This window comes from Carassius gibelio, chromosome B9 (genome assembly GCF_023724105.1).
Source record: "Carassius gibelio isolate Cgi1373 ecotype wild population from Czech Republic chromosome B9, carGib1.2-hapl.c, whole genome shotgun sequence".
NCBI classification, from domain to species: Eukaryota; Metazoa; Chordata; class Actinopteri; order Cypriniformes; family Cyprinidae; genus Carassius; species Carassius gibelio.
In genome coordinates this window covers 8,089,583-8,102,026 of record NC_068404.1, presented here as the reverse complement: position 1 = coordinate 8,102,026, position 12,444 = coordinate 8,089,583, and the positions used below count along the sequence as shown (strand labels likewise).

At 36.0% G+C, this 12,444-nt stretch overlaps 1 protein-coding gene across 1 annotated transcript in view; it reads left to right on the top strand.

Annotated features, from left to right (window-relative positions):
- LOC127965232 (collagen alpha-2(IV) chain) overlaps positions 1 to 12,444 on the top strand; it is an 81,501-nt gene that overhangs the window by 14,927 nt on the left and 54,130 nt on the right. The gene's annotated exons all lie outside the window — the stretch shown is intronic.

Here is a 12,444-nt window from a genome sequence, read left to right as displayed (position 1 = left end):
TTTATAATTGCTGACCCAAGGCTCTACATTTTTCATTTTACCTTAAAGGTATTTATAGATATTTATAGATATTAGATATTTAATGTAATATTCCCTCTAATGAATAAGCTGAATTTTCAGCATCATTACTCCAGTCCTCAGTGTCACATTATCCTTTAGAAATCATCATAATGTTTATGCTAATTTGTTGCTCAAGAAATAAGAAATCAAAAGTAAAAAAGCTGCATGAACATTCTTCAAAATAATTACTCTGCATTCAACAGAAATATAACAGCATGCCTGCTTAGATTCACACATGGTTGAATAACGGAGTTTTTGTTTTGGGTGAACTGTGCCTTTAAATGGTTGATGTGAACTGCTTTTTGAATGTGTCATAGACACAGACATTCCTTTTTAAGGTAAGATATTTGAACTAATTTCAGCAAGTTCCTGATTGCAGCAGTTATATAACCAGAATACTTCATGTTTGTCACAAACCCCTCATCTTCAGTGTGCTGTATAATAGACCTGAGGACATCTTACTCATTCCTTGCACCCAAGGAGTTTAGACAAAGGCATGTGGAGACTTCACAATGCTAAATAGTCCGGATGTCCATTGCTGTTCTCTCATTTCCTTTTATAGCCTGCTTGCTCCTCTGTCTTCATTTGTGATTTATCTGAAGTCTCTCTCTCTCTCTCTCTCTCTCTCTCTCTCTCTCTCTCTCTCTCTCTCTCTCTCTCTCTCTCTCTCTCTCTCTCTCTCTTTCTATTTTGCCTGTGCAAAGCTGATCATGTTGCTTGTCTTTAGAGAGGCATGTTACATGTCTCCTCTTAAGAGTCTTATTAATGTCCCCAAAAAAATTTATCTTCGGAATTGGCAACAGCGTGGAACCTCAAAAGTGTCTGATCTGCAACACGTGGAATAGAGCATATTTAAAACATCAAGAATCGTTTCTGAATTGTGTATCTAAACCACACACTCAGCACAGCAAAAAGCATCTATTGTGTAGGTGTTTTATTTAACACAGGCTAATTACAAAAACATGGTTCTATCTACATTTTTTAGACTTATTTTCACATGGTTTCTTGCACAATACACATATGTTATGACCTCTTTTAAATATTTGTACCATAGTGCATGATTTGTAAAGTAATACATTTTGACATTTACATCACATAATCAGATCCATGTATATGTCTTTTCTGACATAGTAAAGTTGCTCGGTAGCTCACCTGGTACAGCATTGCACTTTTGATGTGGAATAGTTTGGGCAACCTATGAAACATGAGTCACAAAAAGAGCTCAAAGATTTGTATAAGCAATATATAATGTCATCGTTGGTTTAGCAAATATATCATGTTTGTTAACACTATCAGTTAGATTTGTGTAGTGTAGGTATCTTGTTCTTTTCAAATGCAATACAGCATTAAATGTTTAGCAGCAATCATTGGACATATCATTTCTGAATTGCCTGGATACATTCAAAAGTACAAAGAAATTGGTTCATAGGGCCACAATGCGGAAAACATTTATGGAATTGGATAATCCAGACATAAAAAATGTATTTACTGTATAATGCCGAATGTCACAGAATTTGGAATATTGGATGGATACATAAAAGTAAGTCAGTACACTTAAATCAAAACACGTTATGGACTAGCTTCTTAGAATTTTAAGGTGCAAAAATTCAATTTAAATATGAATCATTCAAGTTCTAAGTGTCTATGAATAGTGCAGAAGCTTGATTATACCCCCAGTACATCCAAGATGCAGGTGACTTTGTTGCTTTTTTCACTCTCAAAGCTATGATTCACATTCTCTTCCATTATATGACTGACAGACTACAACAGTTTGAGTAAAAAAATCGTTGTTTGTGTTCTACTGAAGAAACAAAGTCACCTGCATCTTGGATGCCCCTTGGGGTATTTTTTGGGTGAACTATCCCAATGTTCACTGTTCAGTATTATGTCTGGCTAAGACTAAGGCTGTGTTCAGTAGCAAGCATTGTCATTACTGCATACTATATACAGTGAGGTCATGTGATATTACATGATACATTGCATTTTTAATTTAGCAATTGACTTGATCAAGAAAATTTTACAGTCTATGCTTTATGATGGCTTCACATGGGGCTCATAACATAAATAAAATAAAACAAAATGTAATCATACATAAGTACAGATCATGTCTGTGAGCAGACATTTATACTGCTGGCAAATTAACAATTCTTCCACAATCTGTAAGTTTTCAGAGTCCTAAAGCTTGGCAGCTTTTCTAATTTGTATCTTCCTGTGATATCCCAGTCCTGTCCACACTACCCTTCCCCTTTTCCCATTTCATTCCCCCAGCGCTCTGTCAATCTGTCTCTATCAACCCTTCTTTAATCCATCTGTAATTCTTTGAAGGATTCCTATGGAATTTATACTCCAGAGTGGTTCTAATTGTCACTCCGTACAACAACCGGAACAAAAACAAATCAGTTTTCCATTTTCTCTGCTAATCTCACTATAGGTGTTTTTTTTGTTTTGTTTTTCTGTTTCTCATGCATTTTCCTGCTAGGGAATGAATGGATATAACACATCTGGAAACCATTTTTTCTAATATTTCTAAACAAGGGCAATATCTTCAAAGGATACAGTCCTCTCACTGCAGCAACATAGGTGGAGTGTTTATTGTGATCGATAGCATCACTTTAGCAACACTTTTGGGGTAAATTTAACTAATAATGTCTTACATTTACTTGCCACTGCATATTAAGCTAAACTAAACAAGTTTAACCACAATATGTTATTTTCACGAATTGTTTGATTTCTTTTACATGTTCACTCTTCCATATACGACATGAGCTGAGTGACCGTTTGGTTTCTTTCCAAAGGTTTTCTTGTATTCTCTACTAAATGAATCCATTAGCAGCTCCTCTTCAGTTCATTTTGGATGAAACTGGGTTACCAGAAACTTCCCTTAGGAGCTAAGTCTTAAAACTTGCATTTCCTGTGTACGGACCCACAGCTGTTCACATGAGAGGGCCAAAGGAATGTCCATAGTTTCCATCTGCTGGCATTTTTTTTTCAGCACTTATTCACTTTTGTCAGATGACAGAGTCCAGCCGTTATACCCCTCAGTCTATGAATTATAAAGTTATTGCTTGCTACTCTCTTTCACACATACATACACAGAGACTCTGTTAATGGAATTGTTCACTCACTTCTTCTGTGGAACACAAATTATGAACAATGTTCATGTTGCTCTTTCATACAGCAAAAGCATGCAATACATATATATATATTAGGGCTTGCATAGACTAGTCGAGTAGTTAAGTGATCGACTACTTCAACCACTAGTTGCTGTTGGAAACAATCGACTACTCGAGCATGCCCTGATGCTTACAAAGAGTTTGCAAGTACGACGTGAATTTTAAGATTACAATATTTCTTGTAGCTGTTACTTTCTATGACCTTATTTATGTTGCATGTAAAATTAAAATATGTATATAGGGGTGTGTCTGAAGCCGAATACCTTATTCCGAATGGCACGGATAATGACTTCAAAAATGAATAACAAACAAGGAATAATTCTGCCTGAATACTCGGCTGAAGCTGGCACAGTCCGGAGTTTGCTAGATAACAGATGAGCAGGGGATCAGCGCAGTATTATACAGACACCGCTAAAGTTACGAGTGTGAGGTGAATCAATGTAAACTTTAGGAATGTAAAGGTTTTGCGAATTCGCTGATAAATGCTCAAAATCTGAGGCAAATTGGTCCCCATCACAGTAGGAGTTATCGAAGAACGATTATCACTGACGCCAGTTCAATATTTGACATGCTAAATATATAGACCTGTCGGCGCTTCAAAATCCTTTTGTGTGCATTGAGTTCTTACTGAACATTAATCGGCGAAGACCTACAGCCAATGAGAGAGCAAGATACAGGGCAGAGGGAGGTGTCATTTTGTCAAAATTCTGTTACCTTCAAGTTCTTCCAAACCTACATGAGCTGCTTTCTTCTGCTAAAAGCAAAATAAGATATTATGAAGAATGTAGGTAAGCAAACAGTTGCTTTTTCCCTTTTGATTTCCTTTGTCTGGTTTTGAGATGATGGTCCTGTTCCATTAAATTCATAAAAAAAATATTATCTCCATTTGCGTGTGCCTGTATATGCAGTTTCGTTTTGAGTTTGTGTTATGTGGATATTAGGTACCTGGCATGGACTGGGTTTTTTGTGAAGAATAATTACATCAATGCAATCAGTCATTGTAGACATAACACATGAGCACACACACCCACATAAACATGAATGCACTTTGACTGACTCTGATCCTCTCCTTTATACTCTTTTTTTCCCCTTATGGTTTATGCTTACTCAGAGCACAGTGGTAGGGGCAGTCTATACTTCCAAGCATCCTTAGCTCCCTGTCTTTGTCCCTGGCTAGATGGGAAGGTGGCTGTTGTCAGACTCCTTGTGCAAACAAAAATCTCACTGGGTTATTACAATTAATGGCAAAATGAATGTTTGGAAATGTAAACTGATATTTCGTACTGTCACACTACAGCAAAAGATAGAAATAACTGACTTAAAAACAATGTTAGTTGGTGAAATTACTAGTGCTCTAATAATTTTGGCCACCACTTGTGTACATTACAACTTGCAGTTCCACAAAAGGCTGTGAGTAGCTGCATAATTGAACTTGACTGTGCTAGTCATAAAGATATAACTCTGTAGACTCTACAGACATGTTCTCCATTATTATTTTGTGTAGCCTATATGACATATTTGTTCTGCACATTGCCCTTAGTGGTACCTTCCTTGATTGAAGCAATTGATAAAAAAATAAATAGTAATAATAATAAATCTTTGCATCTTGAGTGGCCAACACTGGTGCACGCAGACTAACCTCACATCATATGCACTTTATTATAAACACAAGCACGCAGGTCCAGTCATGATAATTTGTTTGTGTGGTCAATACCTATTACACAGCCTCATCCATTTTGTTACACAAGAACATTTGTGAATCAGCAGGAGGCTGTGGTGAATTCTTGAACTTTACAGCCCAGCTGCTGCATGCACTCCCTCAGAAATGTCAAACCGCTCAGTCCTTCTGAGCTCCCACTGACCTGTGTGAGGGTCACACTCAAACACACACACACACACACACACACACACACATACATACAGGTCACATTCCTCTCTCATAGCAACTCATTATAAAGTCATTTAATTGGCAGGTGGTATGTCTAGCTCAGTCCGTCAGGCTTCCCCTGAACATGGCCACTTTGGGTCTTTTGGGTCCTCAGTGCAGTGATGATATCGTTTAAAACGGCAAAGGATCTACAATAAATTGTTTATAGTCATAATAACAACAAAACATTGTGCTTTTGTAAAATATAGAAAATAAACAGGGTGCGCTCTCTGCCATATCGGTCTCTGTCACCTCTCTTTACAAACATAAATAAAACATCCTGAATCTCAGCGAATACTTGCCTCAAAGACATGAGAAATATATGCCCAATAGAAAGCTTGAAATTTCTAATTTTAAATGAACTAAGTCACATCCAAAATAAATATTCTCTGTTAAAGTAATCTATATGAAACAAACGCAATGTCCAGTCTTTCCCGTTTAAACTCATTGGGACCTATCATACACCTGGCGCAATGTGACGGTCATTTAAATATAAATGTGCATTAAAGAAAATACTGTATGCAAAGTAAAAATCTGAGTAAAAAAAAAATCCTGAAAACGATCAAGATTTTAAGACTTTTGCCCACAAACTCATAACAGTAGCTCTTGTCTTTTATCATCTTTCTAATCTGTATCTCAAGTCGAGATGAGAGCACAGTTAAGGTGAAAGGTCAACAGAGGGTAAAAAGTCAGTGCTCAGAAAGCTTTAAAGTGATCTGAGATTCTTTAGGGTCACTGTTCAAGCAGACAGCTGACTGGTAAAAAGTTGTATTCAGTTACAAAACATTTCCCTTCAATCAATGACGGGGTACAGCTCCAATTCACATCTGACAGAGTTTAAAGCCAGAAGTGGCTTCATATATGCTCAGACATCAAACATAAGCCCTCATCATCATCCACAGCTTTGCATGTGAAAGATTGTGTTTATACCTCACCTCAGTGTTGTTTTATGTCTATAAACTGAGATTCCATTTCAATGTCTTCCATCATTTTGAGACCTTATGAACACAACAGCTGTTAAATTTTCCCATTAGCCATTAAAAAATTTTTAAATATTTAATATGTAATATTTTACCTTTACAGTAATTTTCAGTAGCTTTAGTTCAAATGGATTTTGCAATGTAGTGATTTTACAGGGATATGTTTTTACAGGGATGCTAGGAAATCCAAATAGCAGGACACATTCTGTCACACACTTAAAACTGTTGTTCTAATTTTTTTATAATTTTGCTACATTAGTGGAAATACTCTATAATTCATATGATTTCTAATAGACAGAAAATGACCAAAAAAAAGTACAGTGGTGATGCCATGGTACAGTGATGGTATCATTTGGCAATACCTTTGTTATACTGTATACCTTGCTACTTGAAATAAAAAACATACCCATGGAACTGGATATTTATACATTATTTCAAGAATATAATGTCCAAAGAAACCGATAATGCTATTCTTGGTGACTTTTTCTTAATGGGAGCTTGATGTGTAAAACATTGCACATACTGAAAAAGAACAAATTGCACTTTAAATGTCTGAGGGAAAATGAAAAACAACTAAGCGTTCGGTTCTGGCTGCTTCCAACCTAGATTTGTTAACAGAAAGGATGTCCCAATTCCCCTTTACGAGGCTGTCATCTGGGAACAGCCATTACCATATTTTTTTCAAACTGCAACCCCTACAGTATTTTGCAATGTTTGCAGAGGAAAGGAATTTTTGTGTTTTATTTGTAATTATTGTTTTGGTTAGAATTTTGGCTAATGGTTCCCAAAAAAAAAAAAAATCTGGAGTGTGTTCCCCATGCTTTGACTTACTTACATTAACTCGCTGCTTAAAGGGTAAGTTCACCCAAACATGAAAATTATGTCATTAATGACTCACATCGTTTCAAACACATAAGACCTCCGTTCATCTTCTGAACACAGTTTAAGATATTTTAGATTTAGTCCGAGAGCTTTCTGTCCCTCCATTGAAGCTGTATGTAGTGTATACTGTCCATGTCCAGAAAGGTAAGAAAAACATCATCAAAGTAGTCCATGCGACATCAGAGGGTCAGTTCGAATTTGTTGAAGCATCAAAAATACATTTTGGTCCAAAAATAACAAAAACTACGACTTTATTGAGCATTGTCTTCTCTTCTGGGTCTGTTGTGAGCATGAATCATTTGATTTAACCGGTTCATCTTGAACCAGTTCACCAAATCGAACTGAATCGTTTTAAATGGATTGCGTCTCCAATAAGCATTAATCCACAAATTACTTAAGCTGTTAACTTTTTTTAACTTGGCTGATGCTCCCTCTGAGTTAAAACAAACCAATATCCCAGAGTAATTCATGCACTCAAACAGTACACTGACTGAACTGCTGTGAAGAGAGAACTGAAGATGAACACCGAGCCGAGCCAGATAACGAATGAAAGATTGACTCATTCATGAGTCAAGAACCGTTTCTGTCAGACGATTCGTGAACCGAGGAGCTGATGATACTGCGTATGCGTGATTCAGCGTAAAGCAGACTGACACATAGGGCGTCTGAACTGAACTGATTCTTTTGGTGACTGATTCTGAACTGATTCTGTGCAAGTGTCATGAGCACAGGTAAACCGAAGGCTTGAATCAAGGGCAATCATTGCAAATGACGCCATTACGTTGAGCGAAAAAGAACCGGTGAACCGTTTTTTTTTTTTTCAACCGGTTTATTGAATCGAACTGTCAGAAAGAACCGTTTTGCGATAATTTTTTACATTTTGTTAGTGTTTATATTCGTAATTCTGCGCTAAGTGCAAATCAACAATTATTTCATTAACAGCATTCATTTTGAAGCAGGTAATGATTTAAACGGTGGTTAAATTAATTATTAACATTTTACATGCAAACAATATGTTCATAAAGAAATTGACTATATTTTGTCATGAATCAGTTACTTGTGTCGTCAGTGCGAAGCAGACAAACCCACCTAATCAGTTTGAATATATCGCTTATCCTGCCCAAAAAGACCCTAAACATGACAGAAAACACCTGAAATAAAAAATTATTTACATAAAACATAAAAAATAATCCAAATCAGGTTTTAATTTTAGAGTAGGTCAGCGGTATGCATGTGACTCAGTGCTCTCTGCTGGTGGGGATTAGTAAAATGGCGGATTGAACACTTCTGGTGGGTTCACTGCCAGTTGGCAGTTTTGAACGCGATGAGCGATCCAGACATATATAGATCAGTGGTCCCTTGCAGCCTTCATTCATCCATGATATATTAACTACCATGACTGAATCAGTATAAATCAAGAACATATTGTATTTGTTTATTTCCTTGTGTTTTTGATCAGTCTTCAAGCCAATTTCACTGACCAGAGGAAAGGGCCTGAATCATCTGGATCCTTGTGCGTACCAGACACCTGTTCAGTGGTTTGGCTAAGGCTGGACAACAGTGTGGAAATGCTTGTGGAAATTATGGTTTTGTGGTTAACCACAGAGAGATATGACTGGTTAATTATGAACAGTATGAGTCATGTTATCGTTGTGTATACAGGCAAATACTGACATCCATAAATGGATGTTTCTTACTCTTTATCGTAATATTGCATTCCTGCCATGTGGCCACACAGTTATGTAAACAGATTGTGCTTAAGTCTTAACAATATCATCAGGGTGTCTAGTAAACACCACAAATGGTGATGTCCAACAAGACACATCAAACCAAATCATGTCTCATTGTTTGGACCACCCAGTGGAACCGCTTGCACTTTAACCACACAACTGATATTAATTTAAAATGATGCTTTCAAAAAAAGTGTCTTGAAGGGGCACTTATTAAAGTTTATGTTATGCCAGTTGATATACAGCATAATGCAAAAGTAATAGTTACCATTTATCAAAATGTTTGAAGAAGGAGCAGTGAACACTCACTCTGTAGTCAAAACAAGGCCATATGGAGCTTGGAGGAGAGGACGGTTGTGTCTCAAGGAGGAAAAGGACACAGATCACTGTTATCTTACTCTTTTCTGTTTATAAGACACATTAATCTCTCTGACACTAAAGGAACTTCATAAAATCTAGGCATAGAGAATTTATAGACTAAACAAGGGTTTCTACGTACTGTCAAATTACCACCCTTTTGAAATAGTGTGCTTAATTGTTATTATTGTGCTCTTCTACTGTTCACCTAATAACACTTAATATAAGCTTTAACTATAATACGTTCAATTAATTGCAATTAACATCCAATTGTCAGAAAACACTGTTCATTTCACACTTGATTAATTATTTTTAAACTAATAATCTCATAATAAATATTCTTTATACAGTGTGCTAAATTGTTGTATGTACTTCAGAATCTCTCTATAGCAACATTTAATAAAAAGGAACACAGGGTTATTTGTTACGTCGTTATTTGCTGCATGTGTTAAAATTCAGCTATTAACAGATAAAGTCTGAGAGACTTTGATTATATGTAATTTGGGCATAATTGTTGAAAGATCATTGCAGATGAATGCAGATAGTTTCAGGCTGAAGTCAGGGCTCTGGAATGGAGCATAGACTTCTCTCTGTCTTTTATTTAAGGAGGCTTAAAATGTCTTTGAATGAATGGAGCCTATTGAACATTCAACTTCCTACTACATAACAACAAGATGCCTTTGAAATATGTACCATAAATATGTCTGGCAATTAAAAAACTCTACATAACATGTACAAGCACATAACATGTTTTCACACTGCAGCTGAGTTCTGTATGGTTTGTTTGAAATAGGCATTTCTACAGAATATAAAGAGAGACTTAAAGGTGAAGTGGCCGGTGGTTGGGTTTTGACTAATTTTGAACCAAGTGTGTGCATGATTTCTCTGCACTGTTTTTTATGAATGTGGCTTTTTGAACCAAGTGTGTGCATGATTTCTCTGCACTGTTTTCTATGAATGTGGCTTTGAGCTTCATAGTTAGACAATTGCCAGTTCTGTCCTCATTTATCTATGCCTTTGTTGTTTAGTTTCATTATTGCTTTTGTGGCCAGTGTCGTCTGGGACATGTCTGACCTGTGCAGTAACAAATCTGTGTCTGTAAAAAATCTGCAGTTACAAATCTGTTTTTGTCTGGTATTGTTTTTCTTTTCTTTTTTATTCATAGCCAAAGGCTTAAGAAACAGACTCCTGACCTTCCTGTGAGAAATGAACAGACTGCACACTCTGACTGTGTGCTTTCTAACATGTGGGCTTGAGTTTTGCCCAAAGTACATTTAAACATTAGAATGTCACTTTTTTCCCCACTTTTTGGGAAATAAATGTATTTATTGTTCACTTTTTATCACACTTTCAATTGTAAAGGGATTTAATTGTGGATTATTTATTTTATTTAGTTTAAAAGTAAAGTGTTTACTTTGTGTTTCTACAAAAATATTAAGCAGTACAACTTTTTTTCAACATTGATAAAAATAATAAATGATTATTGAGCAGCAAATCAGCATTTTAGACTGATTTCTGAAAGATCATGTGAGCCTGAAGACTGTATTGTATGATTTGTGTTTTATTTTTTATATATTTTTTATTTATTTATTTTTGTAATTGTTTTTTGATGCATATAAAGTAAGCCAAAAGGGGTCCAGTGTTTTGTAACCAAACATTATTCAAAATATCTTCTTATGTGCTCCAACAGAGGAAAAACATACAGGTTTAGAATGGCATGAGGGTGAATAAAAGATGATAGCAGTTCACGATCCAACCACAATGTAGAAATAACTCTCAGCTCCTGTCATAGTATTGGCATTGCATGACCGGATGAAAGGAAACTGAGCTACTGTGAGCAAGTCTTTTCTGTCATAATTTAGAGTTGTTACTCATTACCCTTTGTCCTCTAGTGGTTTGATTTGGAAAACCTCGAACCTCCATGCATAAAAACACAAGTCAGAGTGCATACTCCAGACCTTTTTCACGGGCCTGTGTGCGGAGTGGACAAATGTTAATCAGATGATCTTTGTCTCAGGCTTGTTGGGAAATGTTTTTTCCAGGTAGCAGTGGAAAAGGTCATTTTTTGTGGGGAAAGCGTGGGGTGGAACAGGATAGAACACAATACTCCTCTCATCATCTGCTGTAATCATCAACTATTTAGCAATAAGCTGAAACTGGCCAGTCTTACACTCATTGTTTAGGCTGCCACGACGTTTGTGCTACTGTTTAGTTCTACATCTTTCCCACCTCCCAGAAAACAATGCTTCCCTATGGAGTCATCTGCATGCATTGTTTCAAGACTTACAGTGCTCAGAGAAGACCATTAATACAAGTAAAGCCACCATTTGTTTGATATGAAGTCTTCTTAATATTTTATATTTTTGAGAAATATTGAGTATTTAAATGTTTAATTTGATTATAAATCTGGGCTCTGCAGTATGAATATTTGAAAGGAAGGAAATCCAACTTTATTTTCGTCTGTTAGGGGATCATGAATCCGTCTGAGGTCTCATTTAAAAGAATTCTTTGTGACTTGAGGCAGGAGGCTCAATGTGGCCTTTGTTGCTTCCAAAGCTTCTCATATCAGACGAACAAGACAAAATGTCTCTGAATCACTTTGTCTCACAGCAAGGAAAAAAGCAGACAGTTTTGGCTTGAACTTAAATGTTTCATAGACACACAGGACTGTTTCAGCAATCTTTGGGATCAGTGTGTAGGTGTGAGCAGACATGCAGCCATCATAGATGGAGACCCTCTGATAAATAAGGTCCCCCGTCACATTTTTTTTTTTTTTAAATAAGTAATGTATTCATTAGTTCAGTAGTGTTCATTTGCAGACCCTCTAAACTGAATTCTTGCAGTTAATGCATGTCACAAGTTATAAATTAACTTTTCTTTACAACAAAATGCTTTAGTCAGCAATAAGTTCAAGCTATATAGTCCAGCTAAGTCATGTTTTAAATGTGGAGCACTTAAATGTGGAGCACTCCTTGTGCATATACAAATCTCACTGGATTATTACAATTCATGGCAGAATGAATGTTTGGAAACAACTGTTATTTCCTGTTTACACACTACAGCAAAAACAAATAACTGCCTTTTTTTTTATAATAATGGGCACACATTTTGCACAGTACTGTAGATATTTGAAATAACACATTCATCTCATATAGCATCCCTTGCATGTTCTTCAATGACACTAATGTTCACTGTTTAGATTTTAGTTAAAAATATTGTACATTTATATAAATATTGACATAGTGTGGTATTGGGTTAGGCAATAAAACCTATACATAAGTATCAAAAATAATGTGATTAATGTGATTTATACATAACAGAAAGAAAATCTGTTA